At 42.3% G+C, this 22,919-nt stretch overlaps 1 protein-coding gene and 1 non-coding gene across 3 annotated transcripts in view; one reads left to right on the forward strand and one right to left on the reverse strand.

Moving 5' to 3' along the window:
- Positions 1–22,919, reverse strand: part of LOC124553735 (peroxisomal carnitine O-octanoyltransferase) — a 263,361-nt gene that overhangs the window by 153,310 nt on the left and 87,132 nt on the right. The window lies entirely within an intron of this gene.
- Positions 20,703–20,777, forward strand: Trnat-ugu. Its single transcript has one exon. It is a non-coding gene; the product is annotated as a tRNA-Thr (tRNA).

Consider the following 22,919-nt stretch of genomic DNA (forward strand, 5'->3'; position numbering starts at 1 on the left):
TGTAGTTGTTACTATAAAACAGACGTCTGTAGTTAGATACGCTCAAGCCACACAACCAAACTGGCATACCACGTAATTTTGCACCACCTTTCACAGAAATCGACTCCTCTTTCCTGGCATACTGAAATAAAACAATAGATGCAATCAAATCAAATGTGACTTTTCATCAATTAAGGCATTACACGAATAAATCGAGAATAACACTGTAACGTCATATGCACATTTACTCATAAATGAACTATTTCTGGCATACATTATCATGACACAGTTCGATTCTAACCCCCATTGACAATTTCCGATATGTCCCGCCATCTGTGAGTAAGATGTAGAACTTTTTGCGTTCCGTAAGAATCGTGCCATCACAGACTAGAATGAATCGTGAAAGAATCATGAACGAATCGTAGGAATTGATTCGCAATGTGAGATTGAATCGTAGGAATTGAATCGGGAAAAAGAATCGTGTTGCCCAACTCTACCAGGTACATATAGTCTGTGGCCACGAGCTCAGCTCTGATCCACACCACCAGAAATGGGGGGTTGAAGCTTTGACAATGCCAGCCACTCGTGCTGGCAAAATGTTGGAAAAATCGTCACACAAGCATTGGCTAAAGAACCTGACACAGAAGGCAACAGGCAGTCTGTCAATACAGATCTTCACTAATCTGTGGAGGCACTGAGAGGAGCCAAGCTGTATACCAGACGGCATATTTGTGAACTGCTGTCAATGAATGTGTCCTTCGGCACACAATTCGGCTCTGCACAGATTACTGAAGCAGATGCGTTACGGTCTAGACGACACCTGTATTGACTGAAACTGGTCACTACTAATAAACTGTCTTCTACCGTATGATCGAGACTATTTTTCTTGTTATTATCTATAGCGTTAGAAAATATTTCCAGTTACACCAATGTCACACTGCCCAAGCGATGTTAGGTGAATATACAGGGTATCCGAAAAGACTTTCCCCGATTACATAAATTGATAACTCAGGCTAGAAATAAGATACAAATATCAAACTTGTGTCAAATTGTTGATAACTATCAAAGTTTTTTTTCCGTTTTAGGTTCGCAGTAGGTAAGTAGTGGCTGAGGTGCAGTGCCCGAGAAGCCATGTTAACCATTCAGGAGAAGGCACAGTGTGTCCTGTGGTACCAGGAGACACGATCACCAACCACAGTGCAGAGACACTTCCAGACAACATTTGGAAGGAATCCACCTGATGTCAAGAGCATAAAAGCCTGATATGAGAGGTTCAAGAACACAGGACCGGTTGCTGACCTTACGAGGTCTGGTCGACCGAGAACATCAGCAGACTGGGTGGAAGCTGTAAGGCAGTCTTTTCTGCGAAGTCCAAAGAAATCGCTGCGCAGGGCCTCACGTGAATTACAGATGCCAAAAAGCTCTCTCCGTGACATTTTACACAAACGTTTATTGTTTCGTGCATACAAAGTGCAAATCGCTCAGGCCTCGTTGCCCAATGACAGTACACGTCGATACGACTTTGCAGTCGAAATGCTATCATGTATTGAGGACAATGATGGTTATCTCAGACAATTGCCTTTTCCGACAAAGTGACCTTTCTTGTCAGTGGAGTAGTGAATCGCCATAAAGTGCGCATTTGGGGTTCACGACCCACTGGCGAGGTCACGGAGTGCACCAGAGGCAGTCCAAAGGTGAATGTTTGGTGCACGCTATTCCACGATCGAATTATCAGGCCATTCTTCTTCGCTGAGGCTACCGTCACATCTGCAGTGTATCTGTACATGTTGCAACTGTATGCTGTTCCTCAGCTGCTTCAGTATCACCCCGATGTCTTGTTTCAGCAAGACGGTGCACCGCCTCATTGGGGTTTGGACGTCCGTGCCTATCTCGATATGACCTTTCCTGGGCGACGGATTGGTCGTGATGGGCCAATGGTTTGGCCTCCACGCTCTCCTGACATCAGCCCATTAGACTTCTTTTTATGGGGTTATGTCAAGGACAAGGTCTACCGAACACGTGTACCACATCTTTGAAACCCTGCGGCAACGGATAACCACAGTCGGATCGATCCCTTCAGTGATGTTGGTTAATGTGTGGACGGAAATTGAATATCGCCTAGATGTGCTATGTGCTACCGAGGGGGCTCATGTGGAAGTTTACTGATGTGTGAAAAAAACTTTGATAGTTTGTAAACAATTAGACACCAGTTTCATATTTGTATCTTACTTCTAGCCTGAGTTATCAATTTATGTAATCAGGGAAAGACTTTTCGGACACCCTGTAGATAAGATTGTTTCTGATGTATTTTATTAAAAACGTATCAAACTATTAAAAGGATTTATGTGGCTTTCTGTTTTAGAGCACAAGTTCATGACGACATGACCTGCTGTTTTTCTGTGGATGTTGTGGTATTGTTGTTGTTGTTGTTTGTTTGTTTGTTTGTTTGATTTCTGAAAATGTTATGCTGCTGCGGAGACTAAGATAACAGACGTGATCTGATATTGTGCATTACTATCACTGTTCTCTACTGTAATAAAATGGTGATGAAGGAGTACTGGAATTTTAATTGAGAGGAATATTTACTTTATCCACAAACATTTTTTAAAGTAGAGGTACGGTCTGTAGTGGGATGATCAGCTCGACTGGCGGAGTGTAGCCCATCTGTCCACTGTGCCATTGGCAGGGTGAGCTGAGACGGGTCCGTAGCCTCAGTTGTTACTTACCCTCGGGAAAATACCCCAAGTACTCATTTTGACTGCACACATCCTGGACGGATTGGAATGAGAATAAATTCCCACCACTACCCAGTTTAAACCTGGGAGTTCCAGGACCGGAGGCTAGTACTCTGCCCACTGGGCCACTGCACCCACCCTTTTTGAAAGTACCTCAAGATATTTGAAGAAAATACGGGGTGTTCAAACAGTCTCTCTGCAGTGCTGTATGATTGTTAGCCTGCCTGGGTTACTCCCCTTCAAGTGGACTCTCCCAACATTCCACTGTTTTGTTTATCTCAGCCAGCATCAGTTGTACATCTACATCTACATTTATACTCCGCAAGCCACCAAGTGGTGTGTAGTGGAGGGCACTTTACGTGCCACTGTCATTACCTCCCTTTCCTGTTCCAGTCGCATACGGTTCGCGGGAAGGACGACTGCCGGAAAGCCTCCGTGTGCACTCGAATCTCTCTAATTTTACATTAGTGATCTCCTCGGGAGGTATAAGTAGGGGGAAGCAATATATTCCATACCTCATCCAGAAACGCACCCTCTCGAAACCTGTACAGCAATCTACACTGCGATGCAGAATGCCTCTCTTGCAGAGTCTGCCACTTGAGTTTGTTAAACATCTCCGTAACGCTATCACGCTTACCAAAAAAACCCTGTGATGAAACGCGCCGCTCTTCTCTGGATCTTCTCTATCTCCTCTGTCAACCCGACCTGGTACGGATCCCACATTGATGAGCAACACTCAAGTATAGGTCGAATGAGTGTTTTTTAAGCCACCTACTTTGTTGATGGACTACATTTTCTAAGGACTCTCCCAATGAATCTCAATCTGGCACCCGCCTTACCAACAATTAATTTTATACCATCATTCCACTTCAAATCGTTCCGCACGCATATTCCCAGATATTTTACAGAAGTAACTGCTACCATTGTTTGTTCCGCTAGTATCGCTGGTGTGTGTTGTTATGTGGTGACATGAACGTTTAAGTTTAGTTCCTTTGTTCGTTTGTTTTGTTTTTGACACTTTTAAAATGCTAATGACTGAAGAACGTGTATTTTAGTCGAACAACTGTTCAAAGCTGGCGGTAAATATACAGTTTCAGTTCATCAAACATTTAATTCAGTTTTCCCAGAGACAACACTCCCACATCGCAATACTGTGTGATATTTGATTAACAAATTTCAAAGTATGGGTTTTCAGTGACAGATGCACCGAGAAGTGGTCGTCCTAGCATTCAGTCTGACGATAAACTACTCGATATTTCCAATAAAATGTCCACGAGTTCGAACAAGTCAGTGAGAAAACTCGCACAGGAAATCGATATTAGTAGTGGAACGGCCCACACAGCTGTAAGCAAAAAATTAGAACCTCTCCCATACAAAGTGACAGCCGTGCAAGAACTGAAAAATACTGATCATGCCAAGAGACTTATTACTGTCAATTGTTCAAAACTTTCGTTCAACAAAATGGAAGGGATATTCTTAATGTAAGGTTTTTCACTGATGAGGCGTGGTTTCATTTATCTGGGTACATGAACTCGCAAAATTCTCATAAGTGGAGTACTGCAAATCCATTGTGGATTGATAAGGGACCACTTCATTATATGAAAATAGGAGTTTGGATTGCAATTCCTAGACATCAGATTGTGGGTCCCATATTTTTCAACAAAACAATACACGCACAATGATACTGCAGTGATATTCTGTACCCATTCATAGGAGAACTTGTGCTAAGTGATATACTGAATGGTTATTTTCAACAAGATGGTGCAACTGTGCATACAGCTCATGTTTCAATGTCACTGCTTGCTCATGTTTTTGGTGATCGCATAATTTCACAGGGACTTTGGCTTCCACAATCACCTAACCTAACACCACCTGCCTTTTTCTTCTAGGGTGCAGCAAAAGCAACTGTTTATAAAAACTGTCCAAAATCCACCGATGAACTGAAAATGCAATATCCACTTTCACCGCTTCTGTTACAGAAGAAATGTTACAGCTTGTGTTTGGAAACATGGTTAGATGAATTGAATTGTGTATTCCTCAGCAGGGGGGACACTTTCAACATTTTATGTGAAAATTTGTAAGTAAAAAATGAATATTCAATAAATTAATAACTTGTATTTGACTGAGTTTGCTTCCGGTATATTCACTGCGGTATATGGCTCGCGCGGCTAACAATCACGGCACTGCAGAGAGACTTTCTGAACACCCCGTATCATTAAAAATACACTGAAATATCTTCAAGAAAATATAAAATGATTAATGCTATATGATATCAGGAATCAACTTAATGGAGTGCTATCTGTGGATGATAAATATTTCATTTTCTATGGATTTCACCACGATTTTGATTTTAACTATTAGCTTGGTTCACAAGCTTGTAATTTTTTGTTTTGTAACGCAGATATTCCAGTTACTATGGGTTTATGAATCAATTGTCATTCTTTCTTGGTAGTTCACTGTTGCTATTTGAATTTTCATATTGTAATTTTGTCATTTGGACATAGTGGCTAGAGCTGTGGATGCTAGAAAATGAAGTGGCAAGTGGAAAAAGCGGACAATTTCCAAAACATTATTCTGTTTGAGTTCAATAGAGGGGAGACAGCAGTGGAAGCAGCTAGAAGCATTTGGCCCATGTACAGTGATAATGTCATTATACAGAGCACAGCAAGAAAATTGTTTTGTTGTTTTAAGGATGACTGTTTTGAAATTAGTGACTCTCTACATTCTGGAAGACCTTCGGCGTTTGATGAAGATCGTTTAAACACACTTTTTTTCCGGTTTTTGTAATCCAAAAAACCACCTGCGGCTTAGAATCGAGTGCAAAGTAAGCAGAAGTTCTGAAAAATGTTGGTAGGCGCCACCACAACTAACTTCTGCCATCGAATATATGTAGCGCTAAACAGGCATGCTTTGCAGGCACAAAGATAAATACTGGCGCCAAAACCTCTGCGTCAGCAAAAAAAAAAAAAAAAAAAAAAAAAAATAGTGGAAGACGAGTTTTTTTTCTCCACCCCAAGTTTCGACCACTGCATTTTCATACATTATCCAACGAAGTACATACAAATTCCGTATTGTTCATCTTCGAATGTAGCAGCATTTCAATGTACTACGAATATCCGACTGGCAACACTATTTGGGATGTTTGTCAATATGGCCAACTCTACATTCTAAATTTTTTCCTACCTGTGAGAAGAGATGGTTGCTGATAGGAACTTTTATGAATTGTGAATCACATGCAGTATTCTCTTCACCATAAGAAAATACGAATACAAACATTTTGCCATGTATTCTTTCGTGTTTGCTGCTATCTCATTTAAATCCTGTCTGCCTAATAAACTACGAAACTAGAGTGAGACAACAGCAAACGTGGAAGAATATACATATCATGTCATGTGTATATTCGTATTATTCTTATGCCTAATAGTAATACAGTCAAAAATGAAACACGGCAATTTACTAGATTTTTAAATCTAAGATGACTCTAATGTCTGTGCAGAATGTAATGTACTAAAGAGGCGTCTGCCAAGATTTTCAAACGGAGAAAAATTTTCGCTTAACTCTCGTTCAGCAGTCTATTATTTGGGTCTTGTTGATCATTATCAAAGAAAGCAGCAGTGTAAGTAACAACAAATAGCAGTCTCTTGCCATTGTTTCACTAATGAGACGATTCCTCTCTCTCTCTCTCTCTCTCTCTCTCTCTCTCTCTCTCCCCGAACCCCCCCCCCTTTTATTTAAAAAAAAAAAAAAAATTGTAAGCCGCGGTAGCGCGCACAAAAGCAAGCCATGCAGTGACGACGACAGGCTGTAAACACTCAGAATGTGACAAACAACGCATGACACAGTACAATAATGCATTTTCAGCTTAGAGTGACATAAACACCTATAACAAAGAGAACGGCACTTATCAGATCAAAGAAAAATAAGCAATCGATTCAAACCAGTCGAAGCACGTGAAAAAGGAAGGGTACCCGTATAAATACGGACGGAGCACCTGACGCATAGCAATGGCTACCTGCTAAAGCTTAACTGCTAAGCTTACGACTCGAACCAAACTACTGTAGCTGTATCGTCATTTATTCGACCTAAATTGTGTGTCATATTACTATCAATCAACTTTGTTTCGATTTGGAGGTACGGCCTAAAACTTTTCACTCCCCTTGAATTTCGAGTCTCATTCTTCAGGTGCGGCTTAGATTCGAGTGAATACGATATCGACATCAGTGTACTCGAGAACTGGCACTTGTGATGAACCGCAGTCATTCCACCATTGTGCAACATTTGCAAATGAAAGGGAAGGATCAAAGCTTGGGGTTACAGGTACTGTGTGCTCTAAACCAAAATCGCAAAAATCAGCGAGTCGCTGTACGTGTATCTCTGCTCACTCGTCATCAATTGCCTCCTGAACAACACTGGCCACTCCTATTCTGCATCATTACTGGTGACAAGAAATTGAGTCTTTACGCTAAAATAAGGAAAGAAAGGAATAGTTGAGCCCAAAAAAAAGTAACAACTCTCTGAACACAAACCTGTGCATATCCACAAAAGATAATGTTACGTATCTGGTGGAATAGCGACAGTGTGACGCACTACAAATTGCTTCCTCGAGGTGTAATATCATTGCTGACATTTACTGTCAACAACTGAGACATCTCGTAGACGCAGTCCGAGAGTGACAACTGGGAAGGCTGTGTGAAGTGATGCCCCTCCAAAATCACAGCCGCCCATATTCTGCTAGACTACAAAAAACACTATACACGAGTTGGTTTGGGAAGTCACTGCGCAGCCACCTTATTTACCTGATCTTGCAAACTCAGATTTTCACCTTTTCCAGTCTCCATCGAACAGCCTTCGAGGAACTTCCTTTCCAGATGAAAATGCACTCCAAACACACCTCGATGAGCACTTTGCCTCAAAACCGTGTGATTTCTACAGTTGCAGAATAAAAAAGTTACCACAGTGTTGGTGGACTGCTGTAAATAGTGAAGGAAAAAGAGAGAAATACGAGAAAGTACATCGTTTTTGTGGCGTTCTCTGTCATTCAAGTTACAGAGTACAACCGTCCGCTATGTGACGAAAGGTACTTCAATCAAATCTTATATGGGAACACTGTGAATCAGTACTGATTTTTAACCTACAGCAAGTGAGCAAGTAGTGCTAACTCTGTGCCCCTGTTGTTTGACCAGTGGGAGAGTAGGATTTTGGACAAAATTTAAGCAAAACCTCAATCTCTGTACAGTTGCTTGCTACTTTAATCTCAATAGCTTTCTTAACATCATCATGCCAATAGCTGGAAGTGCCTCCAATATCTAAGTGTTGTCAAATTCTGTAAGATGACTGGTACCGTGGCTGGCTGATGCAAATAATAATGCGGTGTCCAAGTCTAAACTTTTTATGCCTTAGGCACATACTACTTGCAGCAAACCAATCGTATCCTGAGCAAACAGCTCGTGAAGTGGATTTTTCGACCATCTGTGTAAAATTAAAGCCTGTTACATTCTGTAAATTATGATCCTGGTTTGTGTAAGGGGGACATCTACCACATCCCCTGCTCTTCTGCAACTACATCTATACTTGTACTGCCGGCCACAGTGGTCTCGCGGTTCTAGGCGCGCAGTCCGTAACCGCGCGACTACTACAGTCGCAGGTTCGAATCCTGCCTCGGGCATGGATGTGTGTGATGTCCTTAGGTTAGTTACGTTTAACTAGTTCTACGTTCTAGGGGACTGATGACCTAAGATGTTAAGTTCCATAGTGCTCAGAGCCATTTGAACCATTTTATACTTGTACTCTGGAAGCCACTACAGAGACTATCTTGTAGAATTGCTGACTATATGCCTCCACATAAGTCTTAATTTTTTTTTCTTATCTCGTCATCGCAGTCCTTGTACGAAATGTACACTGTTGACATTTGAATCATTTTATAGTCAGCTGGAAATGCCAGTTCTCTAAATTTTCTCAACAGCATTTTCTGAAAAGAATATAGTGTTCCCACCACAAATTCCAATTTGAGTTCACGAAGCACATCCGTAACATTCACGTGTCGATCAGACATGTGAGTAAGAAATCTAGCAAGAGGCCTCTGAATTACTTTGACATTTTTGTTTAATGTGACCTGCTGGGGACCTCAAACACTCGAGTAATATACAAGAATGGTCACACTAGTCTTCCATACATGGTCTCTTTTATGGATGAGTTACACTTTCGTAAAATTTGCCCAACAAATCAAAGTCGACCATTCGCCTTGCCTATAACTGCCTTTATACTGCTGGTCCATTTTAATTCACTTTACAACATTACACCTACATGTTTAATCATCATACCTGTATCAAGCAATACACCACAAATACTACACTACTGGCCATTAAAATTGCTACACCAAGAAGAAATGCAGATGATAAACGGGTATTCATTGGACAAATATATTACACTAGAAATGACATGTGATTACATTTTCACACAATTTCGGTGCATAGACCCTGAGAAATCAGTACCCAGAACAACCACCTCTGGCCGTAATAACTGCCTTGATACGCCTGGGCATTGCGTCAAACAGAGCTCGGATGAAGTGTACAGATACAGCTGCCCATGCAGCTTCAACACAATACCACAGTTCATCAAGAGTAGTGACTGGCGTATTGTGACAAGCTAGTTGCTCGGCCACCATTGACCAGACATTTTCAGTTGGTGAGAGATTTGGAGAATGTGCTGGCCAGGGCAGCAGTCGAACATTTTCTGTACCCAGAAAAGCCCGTACCGGACCTGCAATATGCGGGTCGTGCATTATCCAGCCGAAATGTAGGGTTTTGCAGGGATCGAATGAAGGGTAGAGCTACGGGTAGTAACACATTTGAAATGTAACATCCACTGTTCAAAGTGGCGTCAATGCAAACAAGAGGTGACCGAGATGTATAACCAATGGCACCCCACACCATCATGCAGGGTGATACGCCAGTATGGTGATGACGAATACACGCTTCCAATTTGTGTTCACCACGATGTCGTCAAACACGGATGTGACCATCATGATGCTGTAAACAGAACCTGGATTCATCCAACAAAATGATGTTTTGCCATTCGTGCACCCAGGTTCGTCATCGAGTACACCATCGCAGGCGCTCCTGTCTGTGATGCAGCATCGGGGGTAACCGCAGCCATGGTCTCCGAGCTGATAGTCTGTGCTGCTGCAAATGTCGTCGAACTGTTCATGCAGCTGGTTGTTGTCTAGCAAACGTCCCCATCTTTTGACTCAGGGATCGAGACGTGGCTGCAGAATCCATTACAGCAGTGCGGATAAGATGCCTGTCATCTCGACTGCTAGTGATACGAGGCCGTCGGGATCCAGCACGGCATTCCGTATTACCCTCCTTAAGCCACCAACTCCATATTCTGCTAACAGTCATTGGATCTCGACCAATGCGAGCAGCAATGTCACGATACGATAAACCGCAATCGCAATAGGATACAATCCGACCTTTATCAAAGTTGGAAACGCAATGGTATGCATTTCTCCTCCTTACACGAGGCATCACAACGACGTTTCACCAGGCAATGCCAGTCAACTGTTGTTTGTGTATGGGAAATCAGTTGGAAACTTTCCTCATGTCAGCACGTTGTAGGTGTCGCCACGAGTGCCAACCTTGTACGAATGCTCTGAAAAGCTAATCATTTGCATGTCACAGCATCTTCTTCTTGTCGGTTAAATTTCGCGTCTGTAGCACGTCATCTTCGTGGTGTAGCAATTTTAATGGGTAGTAGTGTATATTTGAACATTGCAGGGCTGATTTTTTTTTGCTCGTCTGGATTCACTTTAATTTTTCTACATTTAGAGAAAGCGGCTATTCATCACACCAAACAGAAATTCCGACCAAGACATGCAATTCTGACCACAGCCATGCAATGACAACTCTTTCCTGGACACTGCAGTGTCATCATATGTCAGATCATTTAAGTATAAAGAGAGTAAGAGCACTCCTATCACACTTCCCTTGGACACTTGTGGTGATACCCTCATCTCTGACGAACACTGGCCGTGCAGGGCAACATATCGGGCTCTACTACTACAGAAGACTTCGAGCCACTCCGATCCTTAAGAACCTATTCTGTATGCTTGGAGCTTTGTTAACAGTTTGCTGTGGCACACTTGTGGCATGTCACACAATGATCGGACAGTCAGAGCATACACATCACACACACACACTTACAACAGTCAAGGAAAAGTGCTACTGTCTTGGAACCATTCATCTTATGAAATATAACGACACTGATATTCTGGAATGTGCTTCCAGCTATCGGTATAGCGTTAGTAAGGAAGCAGTTGACATTAAATTAGCAAGTGACCTCATAATTGGAATTTTTGCTTAAATTCTAGTTGAAGTCCTGCCCTCTCTCTGGTCAAATAACAGAGTGGCAGAGTCGATGATGATGATGATGATGATGATGATGATGATGATGATGATGGTGGTGGTGGTGGTGGTGGTGATTTGGTTTGTGGGGCACTCAATGGTATGGTTATCAGGCCCTGTATAAATCCCAACTTTTTTCACAGTCCAGTCTTGCCAATTCGTGAATGATGATGAAATGATGAGGACAACACAAACACCCTGCCCCAGGTAGAGAAAATCCCTGACCCAGCTGTCAATCGAACCCAGGACCCCGCGATCTAGGGGCAGCAACACTAGCCACTAGACCACAAGCTGTAGACAGAGTAGCACAGTTAGTGCTATTTGTCAATCCCGTGTCAGTTAATTTTACACTAACAGTGAAATTGGTGTTAAGTCATTGTTGTATCTGTCCGGTAATCCTTTCCTCCGAACATAGGGCAGGCTGTGCGGGCAGATGGCCCACCAGTAGGACACGAGTAAACGGCTATCAACAACACTAAGATATTTTCTCGTATGGCCAAGGTTGTTTACCACGTCGCCTCCACAGTGCACCGACCTCATTGACAGGCGTTAACATTCACTGGCACCATAGACTGCAACGACACATTGTAGGCAAGACAGCTTTCTCAGTCTGTCACAGCAAGGTGGGAGCGAGACAGTGTTAGGAAGCTTGCGAGCCCCTGCAACTCGTATCCGTCTCATCGGTACACTGCTGCTGCCAGTTGAATCCGTTGTTGCCAGATAGAGACGGGTTTCCCAAAATCACGTAATGTTTTTTTATTTATAATTGAGAAATCAAATACCAATTTTCACGGATGTTCCTGAATAATGATTTATTTTCCCAACAACTTTCACATACTATTTTACTGCCTTAGTGCCTGAATTTCCAAAAATGCTAAAACACTTGTATTTTTTTTCTTTCTCACTGGGAAACCAAACACCAATTTTTGTAGTTCTTGCTTCAAAATTCTCTTAATAGTGACGTATTTTCAAAAACCCTATCATCCCCCATTTCACCCCCTTAAGAGTGGGATTCTGAACAATCCCTTCTGAAACACTGCCTACAGTATACGATCAGCAACCTCAAGTTTCTATCCTTAGCAGTTTGGACTCTGTGACGATGAATGTCTAAATCAATCTGGCCCAATTTCGCCCCCTTAGAGATTGAATTAAGAACAGTGAAAAAGTATTTTTTTTTTTTTTCATTTTAAACTGAAAAGCTAAATTTCAGTTTAGAAAGATGCTTCACAATTAAATATTTTCAAAAAACATTTCACACCATATTTCACCCACTTAGCGGCTCACTTTCCAGCGATTTTTTTTTATTTACAGAAGAGAAGCCAAATGTAAATTTTCACTGGTATAGCTTCAAAAATGCTTGTGTAAGAAGTACTTTCATCTTCTACTTCACCCCCAAAGGGGTCAAATTTTCAAAAATGCTGAAAAAAGTATTTCTTTATATGTAACCAAAAAGACAAATACCAATTTACATTGTTGTAGCTTTAAAGGTACTGTAGTAGTTCTTTAATAATTATTCATTAAAAAAACTTTCACCACAATTTCACCTTCATAGAGGTTAAATTTCAAAAAATGCTGAGACACAGGATCTTTATTTCTGCTCGAGAAACCAAATATAAATTTTCACTGGTCTAGCTTCAAAATTGCCATACCAGTGACATACTTTAAAAACCTTCCATCCACTATTTCACCTGCTTAGGGATGGAATATAAAAAAAAAATTCCCTTCTTAAACAATGCCTACAGAATAAGATCAACACCATCTGAAAATATGGAAGTTTCTATTCTTAGTGGGTTGGGCTGGGAGATGATGAGTCATTGAGGGAGTCAGTCAGGATACTGCGTTTTTTATACAAAGCAGTCATAATTAAGCACTAAATTTTGCATCGTGTTAATAACACACATTGTCTGATTGGTTCATAAAATACTGTACATTTATGCTGTGGCAAAAATTGGCTGTGGAATACTAGTTTGGAAAACAAATATTTATATAGTTTTACACATACCTTGCATGATGCTATGAAGTTATTTTTATGCCAGTAGCTTTACAACTAACACACATTTTTACAGCCCATCATCTGCAAAACAAAAAAAAAGAATATCTATTTTTGTTTTTTGTCCATTTGAGATAGATAACCACATTATTAAGCAAGTTACTTACGATTTTTGATTCTGTAGTCTCATTTCTTGTCATTTTTGACGTCTTAAGACACTTATTTTTTTCTTAACAGAGGTTATTTTGTCACATAACCCAAGGTTTGTTTGCACATGGCACACTGTAAAAATGTGTGGTAGATGTAAAGCTACAAGCATAAAAACAACTTGTCAGCATTATGTAAGTACATGTTAGTTAGTTTCAAGTTCCACAGATCATTTGCACAATAAACTGTAATGATGTGGAACAAGTCATTTTACACACACATGACAACTTAATGTACAAATATATCTACATGCTGAACATTTATAAAGGGTTTTCTTGATATCTACAGATGTGAGTTAGTAATTCCAACCCACCAACTTGTACACAATACAGGAACAGAAATTCTTCTATTGAAAAGAAGGAATTGTGATTTCAAATTTTTCTTTGCTATGTCAGACATTTTATATGCCTGGATAAGTTATCAAAAATTTTTATTGCAGCAATGTAAAACTATGTAAATATTTGTGTTTCAAATTACTACTCTAAGCTTAATTTTTGTCGTAGCATAAACATACAGTATTTCATGTATCAATTAGGTAACATGTGTCATTAATTATATTTATGAACCAATGCAACATCCGATGCTTAATTATCACTCATTTGTATATCCAAATAACTTTAGGCTGACATTCAAGGGTTTCCATACCACAAAAATTTTCAAAGTGGGAAAAAAAAGAAAGAGAGAGAGAGAGAGAGAGAGAGAGAGAGGAGAAAAAGGAAAAAGGAAATACCATTGCAGACAGCAAAAAATGTCCTGAGAAATCTTTGGGGAAAGAAAGACAAAGAAAGACAAACAGACCAGTGTCTTGAATAAAGCATAATATCTCTTCAATTTTTCTTAGCAAAAGGAGCATCATCAACCAAAAAGATGATTATTAGTAAGCTTTTGTAAGACAATTTGTGTCCATGTTCAAGTGTCTGTCAGTTTAGATTTTTCTACATTTCTGTGATGCTCTCCTATGAATCAAACGAACTTGTCACCATTTGTACCAAAATTTGTTGCATAAACTCAATATGCCCCGTTAGAATATTGCTGATGTATCAGAACTAAGACGTGACACAAAAGTGATTTTAAGATGGGACACACAAGTGATTTGTAAGCAGTCTCCTCTGTAGATTGACTGCACTTCGCCAGTATCCTGCCAGTTAACTGATGTCTGTTTAGATCGGTAATGAGGGTAGGAACATATGGAATAGGTTCCCAGAGAGGTGAGTGGGTTAAAGACTTATTAAGCACTAGAACCCAGTATGCTGTCCCCAATGGCGTACATTCATCAGAGTTAAGGGATTTGACAGAAGTACCCCAAGGAAGTGCGATGGGACCACAAAACTTTACATACACATAAATGATCTGTCAGTTTGGGTGGGCAGCAATCTGTGGTTGTTTGTTGATGCTGCTGCTGTGGTGTACAGGAAGGTGTTGAAGATGAGTGACTGCAGTAGGATACAAGATGACTTATGCGAAATTCTAGTTGGTGTGATGAATGGCAGATGGCTGTAAATGTAGAAAGATGTAAGCTAATGCTTAAATAAAAATCCACGATGTTTGGATGCAGAATTAGTAGTATCCTGCTCGACACAGTCACACCGTTGAAAAATCTGGGAGTAACATCACAAAGTGGTATGACATGGACCGAGTGTGCGACGACTGCCGTAGCGAAGGAGAATCATTGAGTATGGTTTATTAGGAGAATTTTAGGAAAGTGTGGTTCACCTGTAAAGGAGACCACACAATAGGATGCTAGTGCGACCCATTCTTGAGGACTGGTCCAGTGTTTGGGATCAGTACTGGGTCGGATTGAAGGCAGACATCAAAGCAATTCAAAGGTGCGCTGCTATATTTGTTACCTGTAGGTTTGAACAACACACAAGAGTTACAGAGGTGCTTCCAGAACTCAAATGGGAATCGCTGGTGGGATGACGGCTCTCTTTTTGAGGAACACTATTAAGAAAATTTATAGAATCAGCATTTGAAGCCCACTGCTGCCAACATACCGTATTTACTCAAATCTAAGCCGCACTTTTTCTCCAGTTTTTGTAATCCAAAAAACCGCCTGCAACTTAAAATCGAGTGCAAAGTAAGCGGAAGTTCCGAAAAATGTTGGTAGGTGCCGCCACAACTAACTTCTGCCGTCGAATATATGTACCACTACACAGGCATGCTTTGCAGGTACAATGATAAATACTGGCGCCAAAGCCTCTGCGATGGTAAAAAAAAGTAGAAGACGAGCTTTTTTTCTCCGCCCCGAGTTTCAACCACTGCATTTTCATACAATATCCAACAAAGTAAATACAAATTCCGTTTTGTTCATCTTCGAATGTAGCAGCATTTCAATGTACTACAAAAATCCGACTGAAAGACTGTTTGGGATGTTTGTCAATATGGCCAACTCTACATTCTAAATTTTTTCCTACCTGTGAGAAGAGATGGTTGCTAATAGGTACCTTTATAAATTGTGAATCACATGCAGTATTCTCTTCACCATAAGAATAATACGAATATAAACATTTTGTAATGTATTCTTTCGTGGTTGCTGCTATCTCATTTAAATCCTGTCTGCCTAATAAACTATGAAACTAGAGTGAGACAACAGCAAACGCGGAAGAATATACATATCATGTCATGTTTATATTCGTATTATTCTTATGCGTAATAGTGATACAGTCAGAAATGAAGCACAGCAATTGACTAGATTTTTAAATCTAAGATGACTCTAATTTCAGTGCAGAATATAATGTACTAAAGAGAGTTCTGCGAAGATTTTCAAACGGAGAAAAATTTTCACTAAACTCTCATTCATAACATCTTCTATCATACGCAGTCTATGATTTGGTTCTTGTTGATCACTATCAAAGAAAGTAGCAGTGTAAATAACAACAAATAGCAGTCTCTTGTCATTGTTTCACTAATGAGACAATTCCTCTCTCTCTTTTTTTTTTTTTTTTTAAGCGGCGGTAGCGCGCACAAAAGTAAGCTATGCCGCGAGCGGCGACAGGCCGTAAACACTCATTATCAGAATGCGACAAACAATGCATGACACAGTATAGTAATGCATTTTCAGCTTAGAGTGACATAAAGACCTATAACAAAGAGAACTGTACTTATCAGATCAAAGAAAAATACACAATCAATTCAAACCAGACAAAGCACATGAAAAATGAAGGGTACCCGTATAAATACGGACGGAGCACCTGACGCATAGCAATGGCTACCTGGTAAAGCTTAACTGCTAAGCTTACGACTCGAACAAAACTACTGTAGCTGTATCATCCTTCATTCGACCTAAATTGTGTCTCATATTACAATGGACCAACTTTGTTCGATTTGAGGTGCGGCCTAAAACTTTTTTCTCCCCTTGAATTTTGAGTCTCAGATTTCAGGTGCAGCTTAGATTCGGGAATTTTTTTTTTCCCCTTGATTTCGAGTCTAAGGTGCGGCTTAGATTCGAGTAAATACAGTATGAGGCCTGTCTCAAAAGTATCTGACCTTTGGCCAGAAAAAATATTTCGAATACCTGAGAGGGTTGGGACTCTAATCCTCTTCAAAGTAGGCCCCTTGTGCTTGAACACACTTAGCCCAACGACCCTTTCCACTGCCAGAAACACCTCTGGAAGTCTTCTTCTGGAAAGGTGTTCAACTCCATCGTCGTGTTCCGCATTCTCTCTTCTCTACTCTCAAAATGGGATCCTTTTAGTGGCGTCTTCAATTTTGGAAAGAACCAGAAGTCGCAAGGAGACATGTCTGGAGAGTAGGGAGGTTGGCAAACGACTGTAATTCCGTGTTCAGTAAACAAATTTTGGATGAAGTGGGATGAATGTGCGGGGCCATTGTCGTGATGCAGTTGCCAGTATTTCGCCGTCCACATGTCTTGTCTTTTGTGCCGAACTGCATTACGGAGTCGCTGGAGAACATCTTGACAGTACTCCTTTGTCACTGTTTGTCCTTTAGGTGTGTACTCGTGACGCACAATTCTGTGGACGTCAAAGAAGACAGTCAGCATCACCTCACTTTCTTCGGCCTCTGAGACTTGGGATGCTACCATTGCGACAACTGTCTTCTTGTTTCTGGGCCTTATCCATACACCTGTGAGTCATCTCCAGTTATCACGGTGTTCAAAAAGCCAGGATCAGTGTTGGTGGTGTCCAGAAGGCCCTGTGCACAGCCCTGGAGGTGTTTTTGTTCCAGCAACAACAACTCGGGCACAAATTTCGTAGCCACTCAGTGCGTGTCCAAATCATAACACAAAATTGCATGTGCAGAATCTTTACTCACTCCAAACTCTCAAGCAATCTCCTGCATGGTCAAACGACGATCTGCCAACACCAAATTTTGCACCCTCTCAACGACAGCTGCACTCCAAGCAGTTTGGGGCCTGCCAGAACGCTGGTCACCCTCCGCCATTTTTTATTCGGTCGAACCACTCGCATCTTCTCCAAACACCTGCTGAATCTTACGAATTGTTTCACTTTGAGAGTCACCAAGCTTTTGACAAAGTTTGATGCAGTATCTTTGCTCAACACGTTCAGTCATCCTGAGAGAATCAGTAATCCGACGAACACATTGTGTAGCACCTCACTCAGCAACAGACAGTCAGTGACTGACGTGCTGGAAGGCGGGGACAAAATTCACACTTGCTTGTAAAGGGCTCTTCCTTTACTGTGTAAAATGGCGCTGCACTATCGTCTCTATTTTGCGCAGGAAAATCAAAGGTCAGATACTTTTCAGACAGACCTCGTACATTTTGCACAAGTACCACAAAGATATGAGAAATTTGGGCTCATACAGAGGCATGTCAACAGTTCTTTTTCCCGCACTCTATTTGCAAGTGGAACAGGATGGGAAATGACTAGTAGTAGTAGTAGTAGTACAAGGTACCCTCCGCCATGCACTGTGCGGTGGCTTGTGGAGTATGTACGTAGATGTAGATGCAGAAGGCTGCCACTTGCCTTCCCTATGACTGAGCATATGTAACTGCTCCATTTCATATTCATACACCCCATTACAGCTAGGTATTTGTTTGAGCTCACAAATTCTAACTTTGAATCACTGATACTGTACTCATAGGATGCTAAGTTATAACATTCTCTGAAGAGCAAAGCTTTACATTTCTGTATATGTGTGCATCTGTTGTCAGACAGTACTTCATTATAGATAACTGCACCACCCGAAAAGTCTGGAGTTATTTTTGATGCTGTCTGTTGGGTCATTAACACACTGCACGAACGGCAAGGATCCCGACGCACTTCCTGGGGCACAACAGAACTGTCAATAGCGCTACATCTGAGATAACGAGCCGAGTCCACCCAGTCAAGAAATCCTCAACCCAGTCACAAACACTGTTTGCTAACTCGAATAATTGTATTTTTATAAATAAAGATTTTTGTGCCACTGAATCAAATGCTTTTTCAAAATCAAAAAATATTGCAGCTACCTCTACACCTAAATCTACATCTACATCTACATATGTACTCCGCAAGCCACAAAATGATGCATGGTGGAGGGTATACTGTATCACTATTGGTCATTTCCTTTTGTGTTCTACCTGCAGACACAATGAGGGAAAAACGACTGTCTGCATGCCTTCGTATGAGACCTAATGTCTGTAATCTTATCTTCATAGTCCTTAATCAAAATGTATGTTGGCGGCAGTGAAATCGATCTGCATTTAGCTTCAAGTGCCATTTCCCTATATTTTCTCAATAGTGTTTCTTGAAACGGGGGTCACCTTCTCTCCAGGAGTTCCCGAATTCCCAAAGCGCCTACATAGCACTTGCATGCTGTTTGAAACTACCAGTAACAAATCTAACAGTCCGCCTCTGAATTGCTCTGATGTCTTCCTTCACTCCGACCTGCTACGGATCCCAAAAACTTGAACAGTAATCAACAATAGATTACAGTAGCGTCTATATGCAGTCTCCTTGGCAGATGAACCACACCTTCCTAAAATTCTCCCAATAATCTGATGTCAAACCATTCGCCTTCCCTACCAAAGACCTTACATGTACACTCATTTCATATTGCGCCCAGATATTTAATCAATCTGATTGTATCAAGCAGCTCACCACTAATGCTGTATTTGAATGTAACAGGTTCGTTTTTCATACTCATCTGCATTAATTTACATTTTTCTACATCGAGAGCTAGCTGTCATTCATCAAACACACTTTAAATTTTTTCTAAGTCATCTTGTATCCTCCTACAATCACTACAATGACGACACTTTCCCTTACACCACAGCATCATCAGAAAACAGCCACCAATCTCTGCCCATCCTGTCTGCTAGATCATATATGTATACAGAAGATAGCAGCAGCCCTAACACACTACCCTGGGGCGCTCCTGACGATACCCTCATCTCTGATGAACACTTACTGGTTTGATTCATAACTTTCACGATGCCATGTGTGAAAACGGCAAATGGGATATCTTTTGATAGTCCAAGTCGCAGTTCAAACGAAATGGATTTTTACGAGGGTTGACTGAAAAGTAATGCCTCCACCCTCGTAACTCTTCGACAGTTGGCAGCACTGGTATGTGGCAGGTACTGGCTTGTTCCGTAGGCTCTTCTCTACAGCTCCAGTTGGCAGGAAGCCTTAGCATTGAACGCTTGTGTTGTTACAGTGTAAAGTATGGAACCGTGCGCAGACGGTCAGTCAGTGCGATTTAAGCAACGTGCAGTCATTGAATTCTTGACAGCAGAAGGTGTCAGCCCCAAAGGAGATTCATGACAAAGTGAAAGCAGTTTATGGTGATTAAGTTGATGTGAGCACTGTGTGTTGTTGGGTGAGTACATTTAAAGATGTGGAGGTGGGAACATCTGACCTGTGTGACAAAGAGTTGGACATCCTGTGACAGCAACCACCGAGTTTCACAAGGAAAATGTTGACAGATTGATTCAGGACAATCGTTGTATCACTCAGAGAGAAATTGCAAGCACAATCGGCATTTCACAAGAATGTGTGGGTCACATTATTGCTTTGCTTGGCTATCGGAAGATCTGTGCACAATGGGTACCCCAGATGCTGACTCCTGACTTGAAATTTGCCAGGAACTGCTCTCACGTTACGAGAATGAAGGTGACACATTTCTCCATTCAATTGTGACAGGAGACGGAATGTGAATTCACCAATATGACCTGGAGATGAAATGTCAGTCCATGGAATATTGACACAAAGAGTCATCCCAGAAAAAGAAATTCAAAATGCAGTCCTCAGCTGGAAAAATCATGGCCACAGTGTTCTGGGACGCATATGGTGCTATCCGTGTTGATTTCCCTGATTGTGGAACAACAATAAATTCATAATGTAGTGTGTGGACATACAAGGTGGGAAAGTGTGTCTCACGGGAGGCGTGCCAGAGATAAGTCCCTGCAGTCGCACTATCCTCTGTGCCCTCGGTGGCTCAGATGGATAGAGCATCTGCCATGTAAGCAGGAGATCCCGGGTTCGAGTCCCGGTCGGAGCACACATCTTCACCTGTCCCGTTGATATATATAAATGCCCGTCAACAGCTGAAGGTATTAATATAATTCTAACTTCATAAATTCAGAGCGTTACATCAAACTCTGAAACGATGGTTAACAAGGGTCCCAAAGGAAAAGGGAAATGTTTTCCTGCAGCATGACAATGCCAAACCACACATTTCACTTGCCACCACAGCAGAACTTCAGAGACTGAATGTCACCATCCTCCATACAGTCCAGATTTAGCACCGTCTGGCTTCCATCTGTTCCCAATAATATAAGACGATCTGCGAGGAAATCATTGTGCTGAGAGACTGTGGGTGCGGAAACAGAGTGCCGACTTCTTCTGTGATGGCTTCAGAAAACTTGGCAAAAATGTATCCAACTGGCTGGTGATTATGTGGAAAAATGAATACTGGTAATTAAAGATCACGTTCCAAGGATTATTTCTGCATTTGATTTACCAAAATATTCCCATCCAAACCCAATTAACGACGGTGGAGGCATTACTTTTCATTCAACCCTCATACTACACTCCTGGAAATTGAAATAAGAACACCGTGAATTCATTGTCCCAGGAAGGGGAAACTTTATTGACACATTCCTGGGGTCAGATACATCACATGATCACACTGACAGAACCACAGGCACATAGACACAGGCAACAGAGCATGCACAATGTCGGCACTAGTACAGTGTATATCCACCTTTCGCAGCAATGCAGGCTGCTATTCTCCCATGGAGACGATCGTAGAGATGCTGGATGTAGTCCTGTGGAACGGCTTGCCATGCCATTTCCACCTGGCGCCTCAGTTGGACCAGCGTTCGTGCTGGACGTCCAGACCGCGTGAGACGACGCTTCATCCAGTCCCAAACATGCTCAATGGGGGACAGATCCGGAGATCTTGCTGGCCAGGGTAGTTGACTTACACCTTCTAGAGCACGTTGGGTGGCACGGGATACATGCGGACGTGCATTGTCCTGTTGGAACAGCAAGTTCCCTTGCCGGTCTAGGAATGGTAGAACGATGGGTTCGATGACGGTTTGGATGTACCGTGCACTATTCAGTGTCCCCTCGACGATCACCAGTGGTGTACGGCCAGTGTAGGAGATCGCTCCCCACACCATGATGCCGGGTGTTGGCCCTGTGTGCCTCGGTCGTATGCAGTCCTGATTGTGGCGCTCACCTGCACGGCGCCAAACACGCATACGACCATCATTGGCACCAAGGCAGAAGCGACTCTCATCGCTGAAGACGACACGTCTCCATTCGTCCCTCCATTCAAGCCTGTCGCGACACCACTGGAGGCGGGCTGCACGATGTTGGGGCGTGAGCGGAAGACGGCCTAACGGTGTGCGGGACCGTAGCCCAGCTTCATGGAGACGGTTGCGAATGGTCCTCGCCGATACCCCAGGAGCAACAGTGTCCCTAATTTGCTGGGAAGTGGCGGTGCGGTCCCCTACGGCACTGCGTAGGATCCTACGGTCTTGGCGTGCATCCGTGCGTCGCTGCGGTCCGGTCCCAGGTCGACGGGCACGTGCACCTTCCGCCAACCACTGGCGACAACATCGATGTACTGTGGAGACCTCACGCCCCACGTGTTGAGCAATTCGGCGGTACGTCCACCCGGCCTCCCGCATGCCCACTACACGCCCTCGCTCAAAGTCCGTCAACTGCACATACAGTTCACGTCCACGCTGTCGTGGCATGCTACCAGTGTTAAAGACTGCGATGGAGCTCCGTATGCCACGGCAAACTGGCTGGAACTGACGGCGGCGGTGCACAAATGCTGCGCAGCTAGCGCCATTTGACGGCCAACACCGCAGTTCCTGGTGTGTCCGCTGTGCCGTGCGTGTGATCATTGCTTGTACAGCCCTCTCGCAGTGTCCGGAGCAAGTATGGTGGGTCTGACACACCGGTGTCAATGTGTTCTTTTTTCCATTTCCAGGAGTGTATGAGCAACAATAATCGCCAACGAGCAAATGTATCAGGAAGTGAGCATAAGAATTTTAAGATTCTCAGAAAGGTTTCAGGAAGATGTACGATTACCTACTTTACAATAAATTTGAACTGCTCAGTTCTGCTGAGTAAGCCCTTTACTTACTTAAGGTTCGCAGTCCAAACGTGGCCCTGGCACACACAG

Source organism: Schistocerca americana, chromosome 11 (genome assembly GCF_021461395.2).
Source record: "Schistocerca americana isolate TAMUIC-IGC-003095 chromosome 11, iqSchAmer2.1, whole genome shotgun sequence".
NCBI classification, from domain to species: domain Eukaryota; kingdom Metazoa; phylum Arthropoda; class Insecta; order Orthoptera; family Acrididae; genus Schistocerca; species Schistocerca americana.